Genomic DNA, 10,546 nt, shown 5'->3' with positions numbered 1-10,546 from the left:
ATTCACTGTTGAGCACATGACCTAACTGATAATACGTTTTTCACATGTACATCATAAAACATAATAGTGCCAGTGAAGGGCACAGAGACCCAGCGTGTAAATCTCTCTCTCTCTCTCGCGCGCGCACACACACACACACACACACACACACACACACACACACACACACACACACACACACACACACACACACAAGCAACCTAATACATCAGCACTGTAAGGACGTCAGATAGTGAGGGAGATGATAAAGAATGAAAGCAACTGGATGTATTCAGTTAGTTAGAAAAGACGTCATGCTTGATGAAGTCGATTCCACGCTGAGAAAAAAGATTGTGGATTTTTTTTTTGTTTTAATGGAATGTTAACACATTGATGTTAATCAAAAAAAAAAAAAAATATATATATATATATAATTGTCATCTTCAAAGACGTTGCTGTTGGTTGGGAAGTATGAAAACTTGCAATTATGCTGAAGATGTAGGAGGAGCTTCCTGAAGTTCTGAGGCACAACGTTATTAAACAATCAAATGGAAAAAGCTACAGCACCGTCGTCGCAAAGATCTCAAACATCCCTGTGTGTACAATCGGTTTGATCATATGGAACCAAAGCTAATGGTCCCTGGAGATACGATTCCACACCGGAATGATAATGAAGATCAGAGAAAAGAGTTGCAGGATGACCTAAAAGCAGCAGAGAGCCATACGCTCTGAACCGAAGGGAACAGAGATGCACGCAAGCATTTAGTCAAATCAGATCTCTTTAGGAGCAAAAGATGAAATGAAAGGTTCTATGTGTATGAACATGAAGCACGGTGGTGGGAGCATTGTGTACATATAAGGCTGTTTCTCTGTGAACAGTCCTAAAGGCGTTATACATCATCAGGCTACTGTACTACAGGAGAATCTCATCTCATCAAGAGCCCAAGATCCCGGGCTTTAACCTCACAACCTTTCAGATTCATGATGAGAAAAAAAATTAAACCATGATGCTCCAAAAAGTGAACGGACTCTGACTGGAGATGTTTCAGAGCTGTAACTGTCAACAATGGCTTTGAGACAACGTGTTCACATGGGGAACCAGCATTCACTTCAACTCTGGAAAAAAGACGAGTAGTCGAGTAGTTAGTAGGCTAATAATTAAAAACGATGAGTAGCCATGCAAAACTTAACACACACACACACACACACACACACCACCCTAAAATCGTCTGATAAAAAAAAGAAAGAACGAGTGAGAGTGGTCAGTAGATGAGTGTGTAAATCTTTCTCAGTGACAGAATGAGTGCACACTCTTAAGTAGACTCATTCACACAAGTTGTGTGTGTGTGTGTGTGTGTGTGTGTGTGTACTGATTCTGTCAATAGGACAGATTTACACACTACTGACCTCTCTCTCTCTCTCTCTCTCTCTCTCTCTCTCTCTCTCTCTCTCTCTCTCATTGATTTCATGTTATCCCCTAAAGCATGGACCTGTGGTCTTTTCTCTCCTTATGACATCACATTGGAACTACGAACCCTGTCATAACACACACACACACACACACTCACAGACACACACACACAGACACACATACACACACACGGTGCAGTGAAGGTCAGGTTCTGGATCTGCTTCAGGCTTGTTGTTTTGTCCTTGTCAGTATGAGATATGAGGATATAGACCTTTATGGTCCAATACCAAAGTTTCCTTAATAACTGCTCAAAACAGGGACTACTGGTACTCTGGGGGAAATAAAGAAACAAAAAGAGAGTTTTGAGTGTGTGTGTGTGTATATATATATATGTGATACCTGTTCTTTATTGTAATATTTTACTTCTACAGCAACAACGCCATTCTGATTATCCGCTTTAGCACTTTACACTAATAAAAATGCTGTGTGTGTGTGTAAAAGAATAAACACCTCTGGGCTGTGGCAGGTGTCTCCGCTGAAGCATGTAATGTTTGTCTCCACTTTTACGCGAGCGGAGTTGACCTTTTATTAACCAAGAAGACAGACAATGCTTAGAAGCATCAACATGGCTGCTGTAATGACTGACAGGCCAGAGGAGAGTGGTGTGTGTGTGTGTGTGTGTGTGTGTGTGTGTGTGTGTGTGTGTACACCGATCAGCCATAAAATGAAAAACACTGACAGGTGAAGTGAATTACATTGACTATATTGTTACAATGGGGCAGCACAGTGGTGTAGTGGTTAGCACTGTTGTCTCACAGCAAGTAGGTTCTGGGTTTGAGCCCAGTGGCTGATGGGGGCCTTTCTGTGTGGAGTTTGCATGTTCTTCCCATGTCTGCGTGGGTTTCTTCCGGGTGCTCCGGTTTCCCCCACAGTCCAAAGACATGCAGGTTAGGCTAACTGGTGGCTCTAAATTGACCATAGGTGTGAATGTGTGTGAATGGTTGTTTGTCTCTATGTATCAGCCCTGTGATGACCTGGTGACTTGTCCAGGGTATACCCTGCCTCTCACCCATAGTCAGCTGGGATAGGCTCCAGCTTGCTCACGACCCTGCACAGGATAAGTGGTTACGGATAATGGAATGGATGGATATTGTTACAATGGCACCTGACAAGGGGTGGGATCTGTCAGTGGTTAGGCAGCAAGAGAACAGTCAGTTCTTGAAGTTGATGTGTTGGAAGAAAGAAAAATGGGCAAGCGTGAGGATCTGAGCGACTTTGACAAGGGCCAAATTGTGATGGCGAGATGACTGGATCTGAGCATCTCCAAAATGGCACATCTTATGGGGTGTTCCTGGTATGCAGTGGTTAGTACCTACCAAAATTGGTCCAAGGAAGGGCAACCAGTGAACTGGCGACAGGGTCATGGGTGTCAAAGGCTCATTGAGTCACATGAGACATGAAGGCTAGCCCATGTGGTCCAATCCCACAGAAGGGCTCCTGTAGCACAAACTGCTGAAAAAGTCCATGCTGGCTAAAACAGAAAGGTTTTTCAGCAGTGGGATTGGGCCATATGGGCTAGCCTTCACGCCCCATTTGAATCAATGAGCCTTCGACACCCATGACCCTGTCACTGGTTCACCGGTTGCCCTTCCTTGGACCACTTTTGGTAGGTACTAACCACTGCATACCAGGAACACCCCACAAGATGTGCCATTTTGGAGATGCTCAGACCCAGTCATCTCGCCATCACAATTTGGCCCTTGCCAAAGTCGCTCAGATCCTTACGCTTGGTCATTTTTCCTGCTTCCAACACATCAACTTCAAGAACTGACTGTTCTCCTGCTGCCTACTATATCCCATCCCTTGTCAGGTGCCACTGTAATGAGATAATCAATGTTCTTCACTTCACCTGTCAGTGGTTTTAATTTTATTTTATGGCTGATCGGTGTATTTGTGTATGTTGTGTTTTTCTTCTGCTACCATGTTAGAAATTCGGATTGATCCAATAGACATGGTGGTGAATTTTCCATTCGCATCTGTTCTTTTTTTAGCCTACAGTTGGCTGCCTCATCAGCTTTCTTCTACTAGCAGGACACAACACTAGGCGCCGTTTGGATCTTGGTCAACATGCACACACACGTACACACAAACGCACACACGCTGTGTCGTGAACACAAATAAATCAACACACAAGAGGAAACCTGGAAGACATGAATGAAAGTCAATAAATCTAAGACCCTTCTGGCAGAGACACTACAAATAAAAGCAAAAGCAGACTCCTGTTGGACAACAGACGAAGGAGGTTTTGAGATGTTCTTCGACTGGCAGCAAAACTCAATATTCCAATATTTAATGTTGTGGTTTGGCAAAAGTTTCTCAAGTTACAGCGAACTCTGTCCTGAAGATGCTTCATCTCTGCCTGGTACAAAGTGCTGCTCAGATGGGGCACCAGGAAAGTCCATTGCGATTCGTTATTTTTGTTTCATGGGAAGCGATTTAGCAGGAAGTACAGTATATACTTCTGCTAATTTACCTTTGTTGTACTTCTGTTGAGCCAGATGTCTTTGTGTTTATACTTCCTGAGAATTATTATCAAGACTTTTCTGAAATAATTGGCTGACCAAATCCTGGCAAATCATTTAATTAGCTCAACGTTGTACCAATCTGCTGTTTATTAGCATAGTACACACTATTTACTTTGAGTTGAATAGTAGAAATAACAATGATTTATGTTTCTTTGCGAGGGCTCTAAATCTCAACAACTGTTGCCTTCTGTTTGTTTTCTCTAAGGTGGAATAAACCAAATACTGCACGCCTCTTGGTTTCCTTCAAGCAGTGATCGCTAATGCGTGTTTTCCCAGCTGTTGATTTGCTGTCGGCGTCGCTGTGATTTCATGTGTAAAGTGTTTCACAAACACTGTAGTGGAAACATGCAGCTGTCGCCTCCATCCTCATCATCCTCTCTTCAACGCAGAAGACGGTGCTGTGGGGAGCGGCAGTTGTTCAGCCGTGTAATATTTCCGCCGCTTGGTTTTTATTCATGTGGAAAATGGAATGCCTTTATACAAAATGCCAATGATTTACTGGTTAAATGTGCTTTCTTTGTTGACAAAGTGTCCATCAGTACATTCATGAGTACACAGTCATTTGTACTGATTCTAGGAAAAAAAAAGAACATTTCTACAACCAGGTCTGACAGTGTTGACACTTTGCCTCTAAAGATTTTTTGTAAAGTCTGAATCATCAGATTTTTGTAGGTTTATTGATACTGAAACATCTTAAAGCTTTAAAGCATCCCTAGCAATGCTAGCTCAAAGCTAGCACTCGGTCCAACAAGACAGAAATAGATCGCCACATTTTCATTCGTTCATATACAGCATAATCATTTCACAACTGCATGGAACCATCATATTTAGGCACCAGGGAAGTACCCATAATGATTTTGGCTTGTTTTTCCCACAACAATGCTATGTGTACTCTACATTCTTGTTTGGACTATTATACCATCGTATAGCTACCTAGCTAGCTAAACTAGTTAGATACACCAAGTCAACAAGCTAGCTACATTTACACATAATCTGATAAACAAATTAGGACACGATCAGGACATAATTCCAGGTCCATATATCATGAACATATTGCGAATTAGCTTAGTGGTTAGCATGTCCATCTCTTGACTGGGAGATTGTGAGTTCTATACTCATGGTCGGGTCATACCAAAGATCGTCATAAAAATGATGATCTATGGCCATCTGGCAAGACGCTGCAATACAGATGTGAGTAGGGAATCAAACTGGCGCAGTTAGTCTCGCATTGTAACCCTAGCTATGTGAGAGGCTGAGGGCTATAGAAATAGACAGCAGTGCCGACCAATGTGCCTTAATGGCCTGGTTAGTACTGGGACAGGAGACTGCCTGGGAAGCCCTGGCACAAGAGGGATGTTTAAAGTTTCTGTGAACTTGGTTTCCAAAGTTATTGTGGATTCCAGATTGGGCTCACTTTAACCCATAGCTATATCCATACTTGTGCTCATTTAGCCTTATTATCTAATAAGATCAATCTGTCAATCACAGCCAAGAACAATTTCATTGGAGGTCAGAGATGATCCAAACTGCTAAACTAGCTGTGGTCCTTTGGGTACTGAGTCCAGAGTATCAGTTATCAGGTCCACAGTCAAATAATATTGGTTTAACCCTTTGGTGACTGACCCCTTGAAAATGGTTCCTCCAGGAACTATGACTTTTCAGTTGTCAAGACAACAGAAGAACTAAAATACAAAAACAGAAAGATACGTCACAATGCTCTTGTGCACAAAACAAAATGCTGTTGTATTTTAGTTTTTCCGTTGTCTTGACGACTGAAATGTCATCGTTCCTGGAGGAACCATGTTCAAGGGGTCAGTCACCAAAGGGTTAATGGGACTCCGAACCTCCATCCTAGTGACCAACTGTTCACTGCTTGATCAGCTTCATCCATTATCTATGCCATTGTCCATCAGGGTCAATCCAAGCTGACTTTGGGTGGGAGGTGGGGTTCACCCTGGGCAGGTTGCCAAGAGCTACACAGAGATGAACACTCATTCACACTCACACCTATGGGCAATTTAGAGCAGCCAGTTGACCCACATATCTTTGGACTGTGGAAGAAACCCGGAACATCTGGAGGAAACCCATGCAGGCAACCATCACCTTCTTGCTGTGAGGCGACAGTCCAAACTACCGCACCACTGTAGCATCCTGATCAGCTTCCTGTTTCACTCAATACTGTGTTTTTTAACTTGCCACAATCCAGCAGAGTCTCACAATTGTAGATACTCAAGTATTCTTCATATGTAAAGTTTAAGTGAGGGTCCGGGGCAAGGTGAGTAATCATAGCCTTCCTTATAGCAGTAGCTTCCTTACATCAAATCAAATTTCGTACAACCTTAGGTTGGATAATTAGCTTTCAAACTACCCTAAGCGCCTCAGGACAAATTCTACCATTATGTTTAATATCTGTCAAAAGTCTGGTTTGATCCCAGCCCAGTCATACATCATACTACACTCTCACTGTGGCTACAGATGAAACCTGAAGGCTAATACCTGTGGCTGGTGAGTGCCAGAGCCCATTCAGCGATGGCACCATTTAATTAGCTGCAAATCTTCCTCTGCTGGCTGCCCTGCATTAAATTATGTTCCGGGCTTCTATGACCTTTTTTAAATGATGTATCGATTTGTTAATTCTGCTCAAAGTTAGCACCTGGGCACTCACAAGTTGGACATGCAGAGCTGAAGCTAGTATCATTCTGCTATTGATTCAGAGAAAGCACGGAAGGCTGTGTGATATTTTCCAGCCTTGTTTGCTTTGTGTGGAGGATCTTGTCTCTCCTACTCAGTACACATGTGTACATTTTTGTAATTTTTAATTCAGATTGTTTAAGCTCTTTGACTTTTTTCCAGCTAAAGAAGACAAATGTTCAGAACAGCTTACAAAGACATGTAGTGATTAAAGGGTTTTGTGATATTCACTCAGGAAACCAGCGATCCATCAATTCACCTTTTATAATAATTGTCTAACTTTTATTATTAATGGATGTTGTTTGTGACATGGTATTTCGACTAATGAATTAATTAAGTTCCAGATTTACACTTAGGAATGACTGAGGTGACAATTACTGTGACTTGGAACTCATTTATCTTGGATTTGAACTGATGAAATCTGGGCTTTAACTTGAGACACTATTTGGGACTTGATTAAGACTGGATTTGAGTAGCAGTTTAGAGACGTTGGACATGACTTGGCTCTGAGGGTTAGATGATTTCAAATATGATTGATAATGAGAGGGACGGCGGCACGGTGGTGTAGTGGTTAGCGCTGTCGCCTCACAGCAAGAAGGTCCTGGGTTCGAACCCCGGGTCCGGCGAGGGCCTTTCTGTGTGGAGTTTGCATGTTCTCCCCGTGTCCGCGTGGGTTTCCTCCGGGTGCTCCGGTTTCCCCCACAGTCCAAAGACATGCAGGTTAGGTTAACTGGTGACTCTAAATTGACCGTAGGTGTGAATGTGAGTGTGAATGGTTGTCTGTGTCTATGTGTCAGCCCTGTGATGACCTGGCGACTTGTCCAGGGTGTACCCCGCCTTTCGCCCGTAGTCAGCTGGGATAGGCTCCAGCTTGCCTGCGACCCTGTAGAAGGATAAAGCGGCTAGAGATAATGTGATGTGATGTGAATGAGAGGGACTGACATGATACCTGACTTGGAATTTAGAGCAGTTGATTCAGACTCAATTTGGACTTAAGGGGAGCTGATTTGAGACCTACCTTGGACATTAGAGGTGCTATTTTGCTACTTGAATTGGATTTGAGAGTGGGTGACTTCAGATTTGACTTGGACTTGAAACTGTCTTAAAAGCTGAATTGGAAGCTGACTTGAGATTCAAACTTGAAAGCATATGAGTCGACTGAACTTGGACTTGAGAGCAGCCACCTTGATACTCAGCATGGATTTGCGATTGATTGGACTTTAGGGGAGGAGTGCATTTGAGACTTGACTCAAACTTTAAAACGTTAGGGACACCATGGCCTAATGTTTAGAGAAGCAGCTTTGGGACCAAAAGGTTGCCAGTCTGATTCCCTGGACCAGCAGGAATGGCTGAAATGCTCTTGAGCAAGGCACCTAACCCCCAACTGCTCCCCAGGCTGCACTGGGTATGTCATTCTGGATAGGTCTGCTAAATGCCTGTAATGTAATATAATGCCTTAAAACCAGACTTAGACTTATGGGGAGTTGACTTGCAACATGACTTGGACTTGAAAATGGCTTCCTTGATACTCAACAAGAGTGGCGTTGAGACTTGAATTTGAGGATAAGTGGCTTTACTACAGTACAGTCCATGAACTTAACAAAGACATAACTTTCTTTACTTGACACTCATTTGAAGCAATGCACCCTTATGAGACTTGGCCTTTAAATTCAAACACCATTTATGAGTTGATTTGGAATTGGCTTGAGCAGCAGCTCATGAATGTGAAAGTGTCCATCTTCATCCTCCACTTGAAGTTGACTATTTCTTTCTTGAGGATAAGTGGTTTTACTCCAATTTTGTGTTTTGACAGGGGCAATCAGTCAGTCTTGTTAGTCAAGGCCCTTGCTTTGGAACCTAATGGCCTTGGCAGGTGGCCTGAAAGAGCATATATAAGATTTGGGAAAGAGCCACAGTACATATTGCCCTTGTGATAGAGGACTCAGGGCACAATTGGAGTAGCAAAATGGCTAACTTGCTGCTAGTAAACTTCTCTCTGACAATGTTATTTGGGTCTTAATAGGGAATTGAATCTTGTATTACTAAAAAGTATGATCAGAATAAACATGATGGTTCTTCAAGATGAAATAATGGCACTAGAATCTAGGCCTCTGTTAAGGTAGCAAGAACCTTACCTAGTTTCTTTCCAAGACCCGATTTGGGACCTGTCTTGGACATGGTTTGAGTAGGAGCTTAGAAACCTTAGACTCAGTTCTGAACATGGATGCATTTTAAATACAGGCTTTTTGGAATAAGATACCAAATTATGTAACATACTTAGTATTAATCAATCATGCATGTCATGTCATGTCATGTCATGTCATGTTATGTTATGTTATGTTATGTTAAAGCACACACACACACACACACACACACACACACACACACACACACACACACACACACACATGCATGTTCATGCACTTTGGCTATTAGGCTCATTGTTAAATTTAAATTTTAAATGAAATGCATTAGTGAGCTACAGTAGTTAGCTTGGATGGAGTAGGGTTGCAATGGATAATAGCAGGTTTTTGTTTCACTTTGGGAAAAGTGCTTCTGCAGAACTGTAAGGAAAGTACATTTTTGTTTGCATCAGATTCCCTTGTTGTCAATGACTGACACTGGCTGATTATCATAATAATATACTGGAACATAAGAGCTGTTATTTTCACTCACCTAGCGTTGTGTGTTGACATTTTTTTCCTGCCTAGCCAGTGTAGGCTGTAGCGTTGGTTGCTGATGTGTGCTGCAACTGTAGAACTTCTTTTCCTGAGTTTTATGTTTAAGATGTTTCATCAGCTCACTCTTATTTTTGGAAGGTGCTGTAATTCCTCTTCTTGATATATTCACAGAGCACAGTTTTAATAATCTCATCTCATCTCATTATCTCTAGCCGCTTTATCCTGTTCTATAGGGTCGCAGGCAAGCTGGAGCCTATCCCAGCTGACTATGGGCGAAGGGCAGGGTACACCCTGGACAAGTCGCCAGGTCATCACAGGGCTGACACATAGACACAGACAACCATTCACACTCACATTCACACCTACGGTCAATTTAGAGTCACCAGTTAACCTAACCTGCATGTCTTTGGACCGTGGGGGAAACCGGAGCAACCAGAGGAAACCCATGCGGACACGGGGAGAACATGCAAACTCCACACAGAAAGGCCCTCGCCGGCCACGGGGCTCGAACCTGGACCTTCTTGCTGCGAGGCGACAGCGCTAACCACTACACCACCATATCGCCCAGTTTTATTAATAATAATAATAATAATAATAATAATAATAATCAGTTGAATTCATATAGTGCCTTTCTCATACCCAAGGTCGCTTTACAATTAAGGGGGGTCCACCAAAAGAAGGTCAGGATGTCATTCCAATGGCGTAGCTACCACAGTCCCACCAAAAGGCACACGAAGATAAATCCCACATCACCTGCACAGCCACCGTGATGACACCAGGCAATATTACTCGGAGCAATGTGCCATGGATCCACAAAGCAAGCACAGGAGCACTGCCACGCAGAGCACTGGTATGTCCCAAATCACCTAAACAGCCAATGCGACACCACCGAGCAACATCACTTGGAACAACGCACCAAGCACAAAAGCACCACCACACAGAGCGCTGGACAACCATGATGTTTAAAGAGCAATGAGCTCACTGCAGTCCATAGCGAGGAAAACAAGCTTTACCCATGGTGCACCAAGGCCTGAAGGAAACCGACGCCCAAAACTGGGTGTGGAGCTACACCACAACCGGCGGACAAAACATTCAAACAAAAACCCAAAACCAAACATCAAACTACACAAACACAAATAAAGAAAAACAAAAGGGAAAATAAAATAAAAAGCTCCGGTGGGCGGCACGGTGGTGTAGTG

This window comes from Neoarius graeffei, chromosome 3 (assembly GCF_027579695.1).
Source record: "Neoarius graeffei isolate fNeoGra1 chromosome 3, fNeoGra1.pri, whole genome shotgun sequence".
Classification (NCBI taxonomy): Eukaryota; Metazoa; Chordata; class Actinopteri; order Siluriformes; family Ariidae; genus Neoarius; species Neoarius graeffei.
This window is presented reverse-complemented; position numbering follows the sequence as displayed.